Source organism: Cnephaeus nilssonii, assembly GCF_951640355.1.
Source record: "Cnephaeus nilssonii genome assembly, chromosome: 2".
Lineage (NCBI taxonomy): Eukaryota > Metazoa > Chordata > Mammalia > Chiroptera > Vespertilionidae > Cnephaeus > Cnephaeus nilssonii.
In genome coordinates, this window is record NC_137073.1 from 77200984 (window position 1) to 77214539 (window position 13556).

Below are 13556 nucleotides of genomic sequence, written 5' to 3' on the forward strand. Positions count from 1 at the left end.
AAGCGGAGGCCCTGGTATCTGGGATATATTTATCTTCTACAATTAAAACTTTGTAGCCTGGAGCAAAGCCAAGCCTTCTGCTCGCTCTGTGGCTGCCGCCATTTCTGTTTGGATTTCTTTACCTTCTATAATTGAATCTTTGTAGCCTTAAGTGGAGGCCTGGGCTGGCCAGGGCAGGTTGAAAGCTTGGCTTCCTCAGTCACCGGGGGCAACCCTAGCCTGCTCTCTCCAGCTCTGTGGCTGCTGCCATTTTTCTTGGGATTTATCTTCTATAATTGAAACTTTGTACTCTTGAGTGGAGGCCTGGGCCCACCAGGGTGTGTGGAAAGCTTGGCTTCCTCTATTGCTGGGGAAACCCAAGCCTCCCTCCTGCTCTCTGTGGTGGCAGCTATCTTGGTTGGGGTTTATTTGCATATTTGCTCCTGATTGGCTGGTGGGCGTGGCTTGTGGGTGTATCGGAGTTAGGGTCAATTTGCATATTACCTTTTTATTAGGTAGGATTATTTGGTCTAGTAGAAAGTATTTTAATACCTCAGAAGTTTAATGACAAAAGTTCTCGTGGATCTTTAGTTCCTAAGTACACTGTAAGTATACTGAATTGAAATGACCTCGAATTAACACTTCTGAAGTATAACCATCAACTTGTCTGTTTTTTCTTTTTATTCAGGCCTGATTTTATTTATTTTCCTAAAATTTTTTTTTATTGACTTCAGAGTGGAAGGGAGAAGGAGAGAAAGAAACATCAATGATGAGAGAGAATCATTGACTGGCTGTCTCACGCACACCCCCCACTGGGGATCAAGCCCACAACCCAGGCATGTGCCCTGACCAAGAATCATCCATGACCTTTTGGTTCATAGGTCGATGCTCAACCACGGAGCCACACCAGCTGGGCTCAGGCCTGATTTTATTTAAAAGATGGACTTGCGTCTCTTTCTGCCATCGGTCTGTGCCGCCACAATGGTGTGCACGAATGTCCTGGCTGATGCTCTGAAGAGTATCAATAATGCCGAAAAGAGAGGCAACGCCAGGTTCTCATCCATGCTCCAAAGTCATTGTCTGGTTTCTGACTGTGATGATGATTGGCGAATTTGAAATTATTGATGACCACAGAGCTGGGAAAATTGTTGTGAACCTCACAGGCAGGTTGAACAAGTGTGGAGTAATCAGCCCCAGATTTGATGTGCAACTCAAAGATCTAGAAAAATGGCAGAACAACTTGCTTCCGTCCCATCAGTTTGGTTTCATTGTACTGGCAACCTCAGTGGGCATCATGGACAATGAAGCAGCAAGACGAAAACACACAGGAGGGAAAATCCTGGGATTCTTTTTCTAGGGATGTAATAGATATGTGGAAATAAAATGCCTCAAAGGAAAAAAAATAAGATGGACTTGCTAAAAAATAAAGGAAGGTTGGTTTGCCTATAGATGGTTACCTGATAGGCCTCTGGTGCCAGGAAATTATGTGCAAAATATACGAGTATATTTTTGTGCCATTTAAGTAACAATAAAATGTATCCACCACCCAGACTTTTCATGATTGTACCCTCTGCTCTCCACCTTCAAGATGCAACCACTTTCATTTTGTATTACACATTTATGATTCCCTATTTAAAAATTTTGAATTTTACATAACTGGCTTCTCTGTAGGTATTCTGAAACTGGCTTCTATTTTTTAGTGCTATTAAAAAGTCATCTATCCTGTGGGACATTTGGGTTGTTCCTTTTTATTTTTTGCTATTACAATGCTGATATGAAGATTCTTGTGTCTTCTGGCACATAAAGGAGTTACTCTTAAGTTATATGACTACGAATCGCTTCTCGGCCTTTTAGCTAAGATCAAGTGTTAAGTTATATGACTACAAGAACTGCTGAGTCTTAGCATAGACAGATGTTCAAATTTGACTTGGTAATGGCAAACTGGTTTCCAAAGTAATTGTACTTTATGCTAAGTGAAATAAGCCGGTCAGAGAAAGACAAGTATCATATGATTTCACTTATTTGTGGAATCTAATGAACAAAATAAACTGATGAACAAAATAGATCCAGAGACAGAAGATTCCACAGTCTCTCAGAGGGAAGGCACAGTGGATGGGTGGGAAGAGATCAACTAAAGAACTTGTATGCACATATGCATAACCTATGAACATAGACAATAGGGTGGTGAAGGCCTGGGGTGGGGAACAAGGGTGGGCTAGAAGGGGTCAATGGAGGAAAAAGGGGGCATATGTAATAGTTTCAACAATGAAGATTTAATTTTAAAAAGAATGAAGTAGTTATACTAAGTTGGCATTGTAAGAGTTCTGTTCCTCTACGGTGCATCTTTATAAACAACTAGAGGCCCAGTGCATGATTTAATCATGCACCTGGTGCACCAGCTGGCTGGCTGTCCGCTGGTGCACCAGGCCTTCCGAAAGCCTCCGGCGCGGTGGAGGCTTTCGAAAGGCCTTGTGCCGGAGCAGACAGCCAGCCAGCTCCCCCGCTTTGGCTTTTGATCGCGGGGGAGCTGGCTGTCTATCCGCTGGTGCACCAGGCCTTCCGAAAGCCTCCGGCGCAGCCATGGTACAGACGCTGAGCTCGTGGGCCAGTGGCGCCGCGAGCTCAGCGTCCTGCTGGCCCAATCAGCTACCCCGGCCACCCTGAGTCCCGCCCCCTGCGCCTCCTGCTGGCCCAATCGTGGGCGTAGCGGAGTGATGGTAATTTACATATTACCATTTTATTATGTAGGATTGGTATTTCCAATTTTTGTGAAGTTAGTGAATGTGAAGATATGTAGCATCTTTTCATTTATTTAATGGCGATCCTATAGGTTAAGTACTAAGGGAATGAATAAGTAATAACAAAACCAATTTAACCACAGGCTAATTTATATAAACAAGAGTTAAGTTCTTAGGAATCTCAACGTTATAATGAAACGTTAAAACATTGAGGTACTGCTAGACTGATTTCACATGTACCGGTATTTAGATGTCTCCAGGTAGTTATTTTGAGCTGCCTATTCATGAATCGGTAGTTTTAATTTCTATAGCTGTAATTTAAAAAATTATACTAATCTTTTTTGGGATACATTTTTAATTTTAAATGTAGACACCACAAACTGATCATCTTTTAGGGAAATGTTTCTTAGGCCACTTTGGCCTGCCCAGTCTTCAAGAGTTTCCACAAATATGAAAAAAGCTAAAGGATTCAATACCACCAAACCAGTATTACATGACATGTTGAAGGGTCTTCTTTAAGAAGAGCCCTAGCTGGCGTGGCTCAGTGGATAGAGCGTAGGCCTGCAGACTCAAGGGTCCCAGGTTTTTCTTCTGGCCAAGGGCACATGCCTGGGTTGCAGGCTTGGTCCCCAGTAGGGGGCGTGCAGGAGGCAGCCAATTAATGATTCTCATTATTGATGTTTCTCTCTCCCTCTCCCTTCCTCTCTGATATCAATAAAAATATATTAAAAGAAAAAAGATACAAAACAAGAATAAAATGGCAATAAACATATCAATCAACAATTGAATCTAAAAAGCAAAATAAACCAACAAGCAGAACAGAAACAGATTCAGGGAACATTTTGACAGTTGCATGGTGGGAGATGGGGAGTTGAGGGGATTGGTGAAAGGTGAAGGGATTAAGATGTACAAATGGGTTGTTACAGAATAGTCATGGGGATGTAAAGTACAGGGAATGTGGTCAATGATGTTCTGGTAGCTATGTGTAGTCAGATGGGTGTGGGATTTATTGGGATGATCTCTTAGTAAGTTATGCAATAGTCTAATCACTGGGGTGTACACCTGAAACTCATATAATGTATGTCAAGTGTAAATGAAAAACAAAAATGATTTTAAAAAAGGTTTATAATTGTGACTATACTAAAGTTTATTCTTGTATTAGTTATTGTATTACAACTGTAAATGTACTTTTACCCACCCCCGAGTTCTTTCAGGTTTCTTTGGATATATTCACAGAAGTGGACTCGCTGGGTCATAAGGCAGTTCCATTTTTAACTTACTGAGGTAACTCCATACTGCTTTATGTCTGCATCAATCTGTAGTCCCATCAACAGCACACAACGGTTCCCTTTTCTCCACATGCTCACCAACACTTGTTGATTTATTGGATAGCTATTCTGACAGCTGTGAGGTGACATCTCATTGTGGTTTTAATTTGCATTTTTCTTATTAGTGATGTTGAACATCTTTTCATTATTTCTTTTGGCCATCTGTATTATCCTCTTTGGAGAAGTGTCTATTCAGGTTCTTTGCCCACTTTTTGTGTGTTGAGTTTTAAATTTTGGATATTAACCCCTTATCAGCTATATCACTGGATGTTCTCAAGAAGTAACTTGTGAATGTCCAACAACAGTTAGATGGTTGTCTAAATTGTTCACAGAATATAGTGTAGCTACCAAGTCAATGTGTATTTATTAACAGGCAAGTTTAGAAATAAAACTGTATAAATTCACTAACAATAGTTCATTTATTTTAAATTGTTTAATGAAGTTCTTAAAAAAGCAACATAAGCTTGAAACGGGATACTTTAGAATAAAATTTAAATCGTCAGACCAAAAATGCTATTATATGCATAGAAATGAATTTCATTCATGACTGGCACAAAAATCTAAAGCTTAGTGTAACAGTATTTACCATATCACTTTTACCAATGGTTTAGAAATTGTGATTAGTGCCGAAACCGGTTTGGCTCAGTGGATAGAGCGTCAGCCTGCGGACTGAAGGGTCCCAGGTTCGATTCCGGTCAAGGGCATGTACCTTGGTTGCGGGCACATCCCCAGTGGGGGGTGTGCAGGAGGCAGCTGATCGATGTTTCTCTCCCATCGATGTTTCTGACTCTCTATCCCTCTCCCTTTCTCTCGGTAAAAAAGCAATAAAATGTTATAAAAAAAAGAAAGAAATTGTGATTAGTTTTTAAATTTTAATTTATGTTGAACTGAACAATGATCTATGTGGATGTCTCAGAAGACTGTTTTATATCAAGTTAACACAAGACCGAGATTAAGTATTACAATATGACAGTCACAGCTTCAGCAGTTTCTATATTCCAACTGCACAGTTATGAGAAAGTCCAAACTCAGAACTGTGTAGTTCAAATGCTACTTTTCAAGCATTCCTAAAGCATTACATGTAAACTATTGGGAGTCAGGTTAACTCATTATAAAATTAAAATGGTGTCAAAAACAGGTATAATATCAAGTAAAAACAACTTAGAGTTTGTACTTTATTAGGCTTTTTATTGTCTTCTCCCACAACCTAAATTCTGAGTCTTAAAACTCTTTTTTTAATCCTTACCCGAGGATATTTTTCCATTGATTTTTAGAGAGTGGAAGGGAGGGAGGGAAGAGATAAGTGAAACATTGATTGGTTGCCTCCCACACACCCTGACCCCGGCTGGGGATGGAGCCTGCAACCCAGGTATGTGCCCTTGACTGGGTATTGAACCCAAGACTCTTCAGTCCGAGGGCCGACACTCTAACCACTGAGCAAAACCAACCAGGGCTTAAACTCTTCCTTGAAGATGTATTTTAGAACATGATACCCAAGTTTCAGCCCCAGCCCATATCCAACACAATTGAGCTCTTTCTTTCTTCCTTTTAAAATATATTTTATTGATTTTTTATAGAGGAAGGGAGAGGGATAGAGAGCTAGAAACATCGATGAGAAACATCGATCAGCTGCCCCCTGCATACCCCTTACTGGGGATGTGCCCACACCCAGGTACATGCCCTTGACTGGAATCGAACCCAGGACCCTTCAGTCCGTAGGCCGACGCTCTATCCACTGAGCCAAACCTGTCAGGGCACAATTTAGCTCTTTCAATCTCAAACATTTTCATGTGCAGGTAATAAAGGGTATAAAACCCCAAACCCCATTTCCCTTAAAATTTCGTTGGTTAAAGTGATCTAATCTCAGGCCTTCCCTGTTGGAAAATGTAAATCTCAAAAAAACCAAACTACTCTTCAGTTATGCACACATTTCCCCTGAAATACAATAACACATTTAGAATAAACTACTACTTTTATAAATGGGCATTTCCAAAATTATGTATTTTTTAAAGACTAAAACAAGCCTTAATAGAATACATTCATACATTCATGCAATCTATCCTTATAATGCTTTATTCAAAACTTCACCTTTTAATTATTTTTTGCAGAGCACTATCATTTGGTGGTAGAATCAACTGTTGAGACATACATCAATAGGAGTTAAGCTAAAATGTGGGGAAAATAGTTCTTAGCTTTTACTACACAGATAAAAAGATATTCAATAAACAAGAGTGCACCAATGTGTAAACTAAGAGGAAAAAAACACACCCAAAAACAAACAAACAAAATAACCCTCCCCCCAGCAACAAAAACAATACAAAAGACCTATGTGGATCCAAAATAGGGGGAGGGAGAGAAAGCTCATTTCTTTCATTAAAAATCAGAGTGAAACATCTATAGTTAAACAACTTTATTAACATAGTCAAGCAGTGATTAACATTCACATCTATTATGTCACATCATACAAATGTAAATACAAAATTACTACAGTACAATATATATTCTCTGCATGATCCAAAATATTTGGTGGCCCCAAAAAACTCTCTTTAAAATTCAGCAGCTTATCAAAAATTAAAACCGTATTCTATTTAAAATGAAGATCTGTTAGCACAGAGTTAGACTTCAAGAAATATCAATTTAGTACAGTTTGAGAAGTTGCAGGAGGGTATGTTTGAAGGACACATTCTAACATAGTGTGGCAGGTACAGGAAACATCAGATTTAAAGCTTTTAAGCATAACTCATACAACCTAAGTTGTCAGCAGAAAGATCCAGTTATTTATAATTAAAGCTAAAACTACTACATTATTGCACCCAATATTATTAACATGAATATTAAGTGTAAAACTTTTTTATAACATGAAGTGAAGTTATTAACCACGTTTAAACACCTCTTCTCACAGATAATCTATTAAGTAAAATTATACAGTATTGTCTAATTATCATCTCCATAAAAACCATCCAATCTTAATTTTGTTATATATCCACAGAGGAAAAGAATAATGAAATGAATGGTGAAGGTACAGTGGAACCCCTTTATTAGGCTGGTAGCAGGAGGGGACCAACACTGCCTTGAAGGCTAACCATGTTACAGAATTAAGACTTGCAAAATAGCGAATTCGGCTTAATACCAAGCCATAGTATAAGGGGATCCTATGATTAACAAAAATTCTAATAAAAGGGAAAACAACATTTTCCTAATTAGTGATATAATGCTTGGCAAATTGATTTAGTTTGACTTAAAAATGTACAAGAGGTGAAAAAGTCATTTAACTTCCCTCAAAATCATGCATAAGGTGAAAAAATCATTTAACTTCCCTCAAAATCATGCATACATTGAAAAATACATCCTGGGATACAAATCAGAATAAACAGTTGCTATAATTTAAATGCATACCTTAAAATTAATATGTATAGTAATTAGGAATAAAGATAAAGAACTCTATACATGTAATACCAATGGGGGAAAGATCTACATAAGACTGAAAAAATTAGTCACAAGTCACCTGGAGAGTGTACAAGTGAATGAAACTTTTATGTAAAATTTAATTTTTAAGAGGCATTAGAAATATCATCATATCTAATACAGTATGAAAGGTACTAAGTAGATATACAATGCTCTTGCATGGTATTACTACTAGATAATGTCACACAGTTCTTTATTGATCTGATTTTTCATCTAGATTATCCCAGGCCTTTAACAATCTGAAGACCAGTTTTCTTAAAGATTTTAATGCCTACACTTCAATAACAATACTACTAGCAAGTTAGTGCTTCCTCCTTGTACTATTTGCAAAAAGTAATTCAAGCAAAGCTGTATTTTAAGGTACTACTCAAGAAAGGATTTAAATTGCAGTTATGCATGATACACTCTTCGCCTGGGAAGAATGTTTTTGCACCGTTATCTGTTAATACATTCAATATGAATAATATAAATTATACAAAGAAAAAAAACCACACCTCCACTTTTTTTTCCTTTATGGCAAAATATTTGTTAAATTTAAAGTGTTTGAGACAAATTCTGGCATTTCAGTTATGCAGGGTAATTTAATACAGAATAGAAAAATGTCCACTTTGCTATCTTGAGGGTTTGAAGAAAAGGAGGACCAAATTAAATTCACTTTCAAGGTAAACCTACAGGAGGGATTTATACCACCCTAGTCAGCTAGAATAAGGACGGGAAAACCAGACTACATGGGAAGATTCTTCATGAAATACACTAAAAAACAAAGACTATAAGTATAATGATCCTTTATAAGCATATGTCACCAAAGCAAACAGAATACAAGAGTATTCACCTGAGATAAAACTTGTATCTGAATATTTTGTAACTGAGTAGACAAAGCATTTCAATAGAGGAAAGTCAGCGGAAATTATTTTAAAATATACATCTGATACTATTTTACAATATATGCAATTTAAGCAATTCAGATCAATGAAAAAGTCTTAACAAAAAATCACAGTGTTTATCAATATGTTAATTACAAAATGTATGCTACTTATTTTGTTTTTAAAGATGTAATGGCTTGGTTAAGTGTTTTAAAATCTATTTTTCTGAAATCTAACTTGCGTCACAAAATCAAGTAGCAATAATGTAAAGCATCAGAACTGGCTCTTAAAGATTATTTACATATTGATTATTTGGGAAATAACCAAAAAATATAAAAAAGTGATTTTTTTTACATAGTATGAAGTTATTAAAGAGATTAGACAATACAAAAAGCAAAATTCTTTCCTGAATAAATGAGTATCTGTGGCACTAAGTTTATCTACTAATGGACTAAAAAATGAACTGCCAAATATGCATTTAAATTATATTAAATACACTTTCTGTTTCCAACTTAGGTTGATCAGCAGCTTTTGTTCTGTTAGAATCCTTCAAAGAGAGAAGCTCAAACAGGAAAAAGAAGGCATATATAAAACAGTAAACACTGACCTCCTGAGGTTCCTACAACATAAAAATATTCAAGTAGAAAATCTACATCACTTAGCAGCGGCTATGTCTGTAGTTGAGCACACCAACAGCACTTTAGTGTGTAAGGAGCAGATGAAGTAAGCCGTGCTTTAAGCATGCCAAGAGGCAGAAACACTGGAATGTAACAAAGACAAACTCACAATTTCAGAGACACTCAGTCAACATTCAAAACTACTACGACTATACCACAAGAATTAAGTTGCTTATACATATATATATATCCCATGATGTACTAGAATAAATGCTAAATCAGAGCTTACCTCAAAAGAACTTAAATGGCTTCTGCAAATTCTTATGCTATACTAAGTATCTGAAATATAAATTAGGAACACAATACCTCATGGGGAGGAGGGGGGAATAAAAAAACCCCAACCCAATCTCAGGTTGCCAGTTATATTTAGGTAATTTATTCCCTATTTTTAAATTAAATTTTTTTAATTAAAAAACAGGTTAAGTGGTTATCAAATGAGCATATTCTTATGTGACATGTCTGCCTAACTGAAATCAATTTTTAATCAACCAGGTGACAATATTGCTTTTTCAGTCAACATATAATTACAGGTCCAAATAATTTTATTGAAGGTTGTTTTTGTGTTTAAAAGCGTTTAGAAGAATTTTGCCATTTTCTTTCAATTTAAAATATTACCTATTCTAGAATATTAAAATATCTCCCATATTAAATTGTGAAAAGTATTTAAAAAACAAACTAGAGAATATCACTAGAACTTAAGGATAAAACAGCTACCCCAATTAGGTTTTAAAGACTAACTAGGTAGGAAGCAAATTTTGAGCTCCCAGTGAAGTAATGGTAGTAGAAAGAAAAAAATGCTACATCCCATTTGGATCCAACTTATAATTAAAAAAAAAAAAATAAATTTTTTTTTTTGGGGGGGATAAGGAAATAGCATTTAATTTTAGGCTCTACAGACTGAAATTTGCAAAGCCAAAGTACAGGAAAGATGAAAGAACATGTTAAAAAAAAATACACACACATACACACACACACACACAACAAAAACCTTTCTGCATGCTACCATGCATTTGAAATTTTTTAAAACGGTATTTATAAATTCACACACATACAGCTCAAACTTCAGTGCAATGGCTGTATCATTCAACACCTTTAGAAGAATAGAACCATGCAAAGAGGAGCAACTGCTTATAAAAATGGTTATTCAGTATTTATTCTGCAATGCAAAGGTGACAAACTAAAATATAAAAAGGTTGTTATGGCTTAACATTTTTGTTGCAGATTAAATATGCAGCATTGAAAAATGGAAAGGTGTGGCTTCATCTCTGACCAGCAGAGTAAAAAGAAAAATCTCTCCATTTTCCTTCATCATCATGGGATACACTGTTCAGGCAATCCAAATTAATAAAGACTTGAAACTTTATATGGAGACAAGATCAAGTGTACCAGTTAGGATTTCACATTCACAGTATATAAGAAAATACACATGGAAGGAAAAGTAAAGGGTTAACTTAACAAGGATTTATTCACAGGAATACATGTAAGTAGAGAAAAATAACAGAAAAGCTAAACAAATGAAATGAAGAGGATCCAAATCAACTTTCACTCTGTAGCTTTTTACTTGCACCCTGTGTGCATATATCTAGGGCACAGAGGGCCACCAACATGCGCCAATACAGTGTAGGAACCCTGCATTACATCCATTAACTTAAACATATCCTTAAGATCATGCTTTGAACAACAACAACAAAAAAAAGCTTAGAAGGCATTATGCTGAGTGGGAATAAACATTGAAATATAGCAATCATGTCTTCAACTTCTACAATTGTCTTTATGTGCCAACTAACATTTATGTAGCCTCTTACAGATCTTTTACCATGTAATTGAAGTTTTGAAATTTGATGAAATCACTAGTAGTATATAACCATGCAGAAAGCACATCACACTGACAGCACAGAGGCAAAGATTTTGCACAGGTATATCAGCTTTCCACATTGTGCAGGTTACACACAATACAATATCAATCTTATTCCTAACAGATCCTAAAAAGGTATTTTCAAGGCCTAGCTGTAAACTACAGTACTTTATATATCTATATTCTTAATAAAAATAAAATCCACAAATCTTAAAAAGGAATTTTAAATGCAGGGCTATATTGAATTGGTAAACTGCAACACAAACTGGCGCAACAGAGGTAAATGAATACCAATCTCACTCTACGTGATGCAAGCATGCTACTTACTTTCCCACTAATTTACTTTCAATCACTATGAGCCAGAATGCATGCCTGAACCTTAAACTGCACTTTAAAATTAACGTCTTGGCCTAGAAATTAAATCTAATGAAGTACAACCATCAAATTATATCCACTACATTAATGTTTTAATGCAAAATCAAGAGTTCTATCTTTTGTTTGATATGTCCAACCCCATTTATTTCTCCCTCCCTGCCCACCCTACAAAGGTAAAAGGAGTGACTCATTTGGCATTTCACAGGGTGCTTCATTGTTTAAATTAGATTTTTTATTTCCGACTTTTTTTTGGGGTACCTTAAATTGTAACTTCCAAGAACCTGCTTCTAGTATGGTTCGGCAAGCTGATTTTAATTCTATTAGCTTCATTTGTGTAGTTCTTTATCAGCATGCAAAAACAAGGCCCCATCGCATGGGAAAATTTATAAAAACCTTTAAATAATAATAAAAAAAAAAGCTTCTTTACTGTTTGTAACCCCCATTCTTAGGTTTCCTTTATTGTGCGCTATATAAATTTTCCTCTTTTATCCCTATGCATCATTTATATGGTTCTTGTTTTGGTACAATTCCCCATAATATTCCAGAATGTACTGTTTTGTGAGTAGACTGAATAGGTTTTGTTTTTTTTTGCTTCTTCACATCCAGTGCGGAGTTGTAATTGAAGACAGATTTCCACCCACAAAGGCTCCAGATGTTAAAACGTTTCCCAACATCGACAATACAGTGACGGCAACACCTCCCTCCCGCCCCTCCCAGTAGGGTTGGGATTGTACTGTATTCCCTACTGGTTTACCCTTCCCCCCTGTAAAGGGTAACATTTTCCCTGGGTGCAGAGGCTCCCTCATAGTCTCCAAGACTGAAGGACCTGTAAGAAAACAGTTTTACAGTTTAACAATTGTTTCTCTTTTGAAGTCAGTGGACCACAAAATTAATCAAGGAATGATGCTATCTCTACCTAAAGAAAATGAGAAATCGGACAAATTGCCTAATGATAACCATGTTGCTTCCTTCTATAGTCTCAACTGTCACCTGCATCAGATACAAAAAAGGGACACCAAGCTGGGGACAACCATAGAGAGGTGCGTAGCATTTTATAAAGACAAAACATCCTTTTTTTGCCAGTATTCCCAATATAAAGCAAACAAAAACCCAAAAGCTCAAAGAGCATCACTTATTTTTGGTTGTCTGATGTTTTCGCATAGGAGGTATTAAAGGTGTCCACTCCACTCAGCAAATATAAAAAAGTAAATTTTAACACTTTTTTCCCCTCTTTTTAAATATATTTTCATAGATTTTAGAGAGGGAGAGACAGAAACATCAATGATGAGAGAGAATCATTGATTGGATACCTCCCTCACACTTTCACTAGGGATCAAGCCTGCCACTTGGGCATGTGCCCCAACTGGGAATTGAACCTCGACCTCCTGGTTCATAGGTCCACGCCCAACCACTAAGCCACACCATTAAGGCAACCTGGACTTCTTGATGCTACTAATTAATAATCCTTCTGACCCTATTTCACTCTGTCATTTTCTATACTCTCAGAACCCTTGATTTTCCTGGTAAGGACTTTTTCAGTGGTAACATTTTTAATGATGAAAGTGACACCAAGAAATATAGATAGATTACTGGGAAATTGTAACTAGTATCTGACAGTGGAACTTTCACAACAAAACTCTACGAACCACTCATGCCAAACCTTGGACATTTATGAAAGTTCATGTGAATTCACAAAGGCGACTAGCCCATCTGTGGAGAAGTACAAGCAACCCCTTTACTCTGCCTCTGAAAAAACGGTAGAATACAAAAAAAAGGCAGGGAAATATACTGATTGACTTTTATCTCTAACTAGAAAACTAAGAATTACTACATACTAGGTTAGAAAAATCTCTGACAATGTATATCAGATTGCTTAAAACCCAAATACCGTATTTTCCGGCGTATAAGACCCCCGACTTTTGAGATTTTCCTGGGTTAAAAAGTCGTCTTATACGCCGGAAAATAACTTGTCTTAGAACATGGTCACCACAGTTAATTCGTAATTGGTGATATGATAGAGACAACAGAAGGTAATAAATTTGGAAGTGCTTGAGACTTAGCTCACATTTGAATCTTTTGGCCCTTGATACTGAAAGTCATTCTCATCTATTGCATTCTCATGATTTAACATTAAGTGAATCAAGCACTTTTCCAAAATGCTAAGGCCATAAAACAGCTATTAGGACCCAAGACCCCCAGGGACAACACACACAAAGGACTCTGAGACATTCCAGAGGCTGCAATTCTATTTCTACTGTCTTCTAGGTTAATTAGAC

General features: G+C 36.7%; 1 protein-coding gene and 1 pseudogene across 3 annotated transcripts in view; one reads left to right on the forward strand and one right to left on the reverse strand.

The window, feature by feature from the left end:
- Window positions 1-936: 936 nt before the first annotated feature.
- LOC307105112 (small ribosomal subunit protein uS8-like) lies at window positions 937-1495 on the forward strand (annotated as a pseudogene). Its single transcript has one exon. The product of its transcript is annotated as a small ribosomal subunit protein uS8-like (transcript).
- Window positions 1496-6440: 4945 nt separating this feature from the next.
- Window positions 6441-13556, reverse strand: part of TNPO1 (transportin 1) — a 90024-nt gene continuing 82908 nt past the window's right edge. For both annotated transcript variants that reach the window (XM_079788035.1, XM_079788036.1), the window contains exon 25: window positions 6441-12106. The gene's annotated coding sequence lies outside the window, so the exon portion shown is untranslated. The remainder of the gene's footprint in view (window positions 12107-13556) is intronic.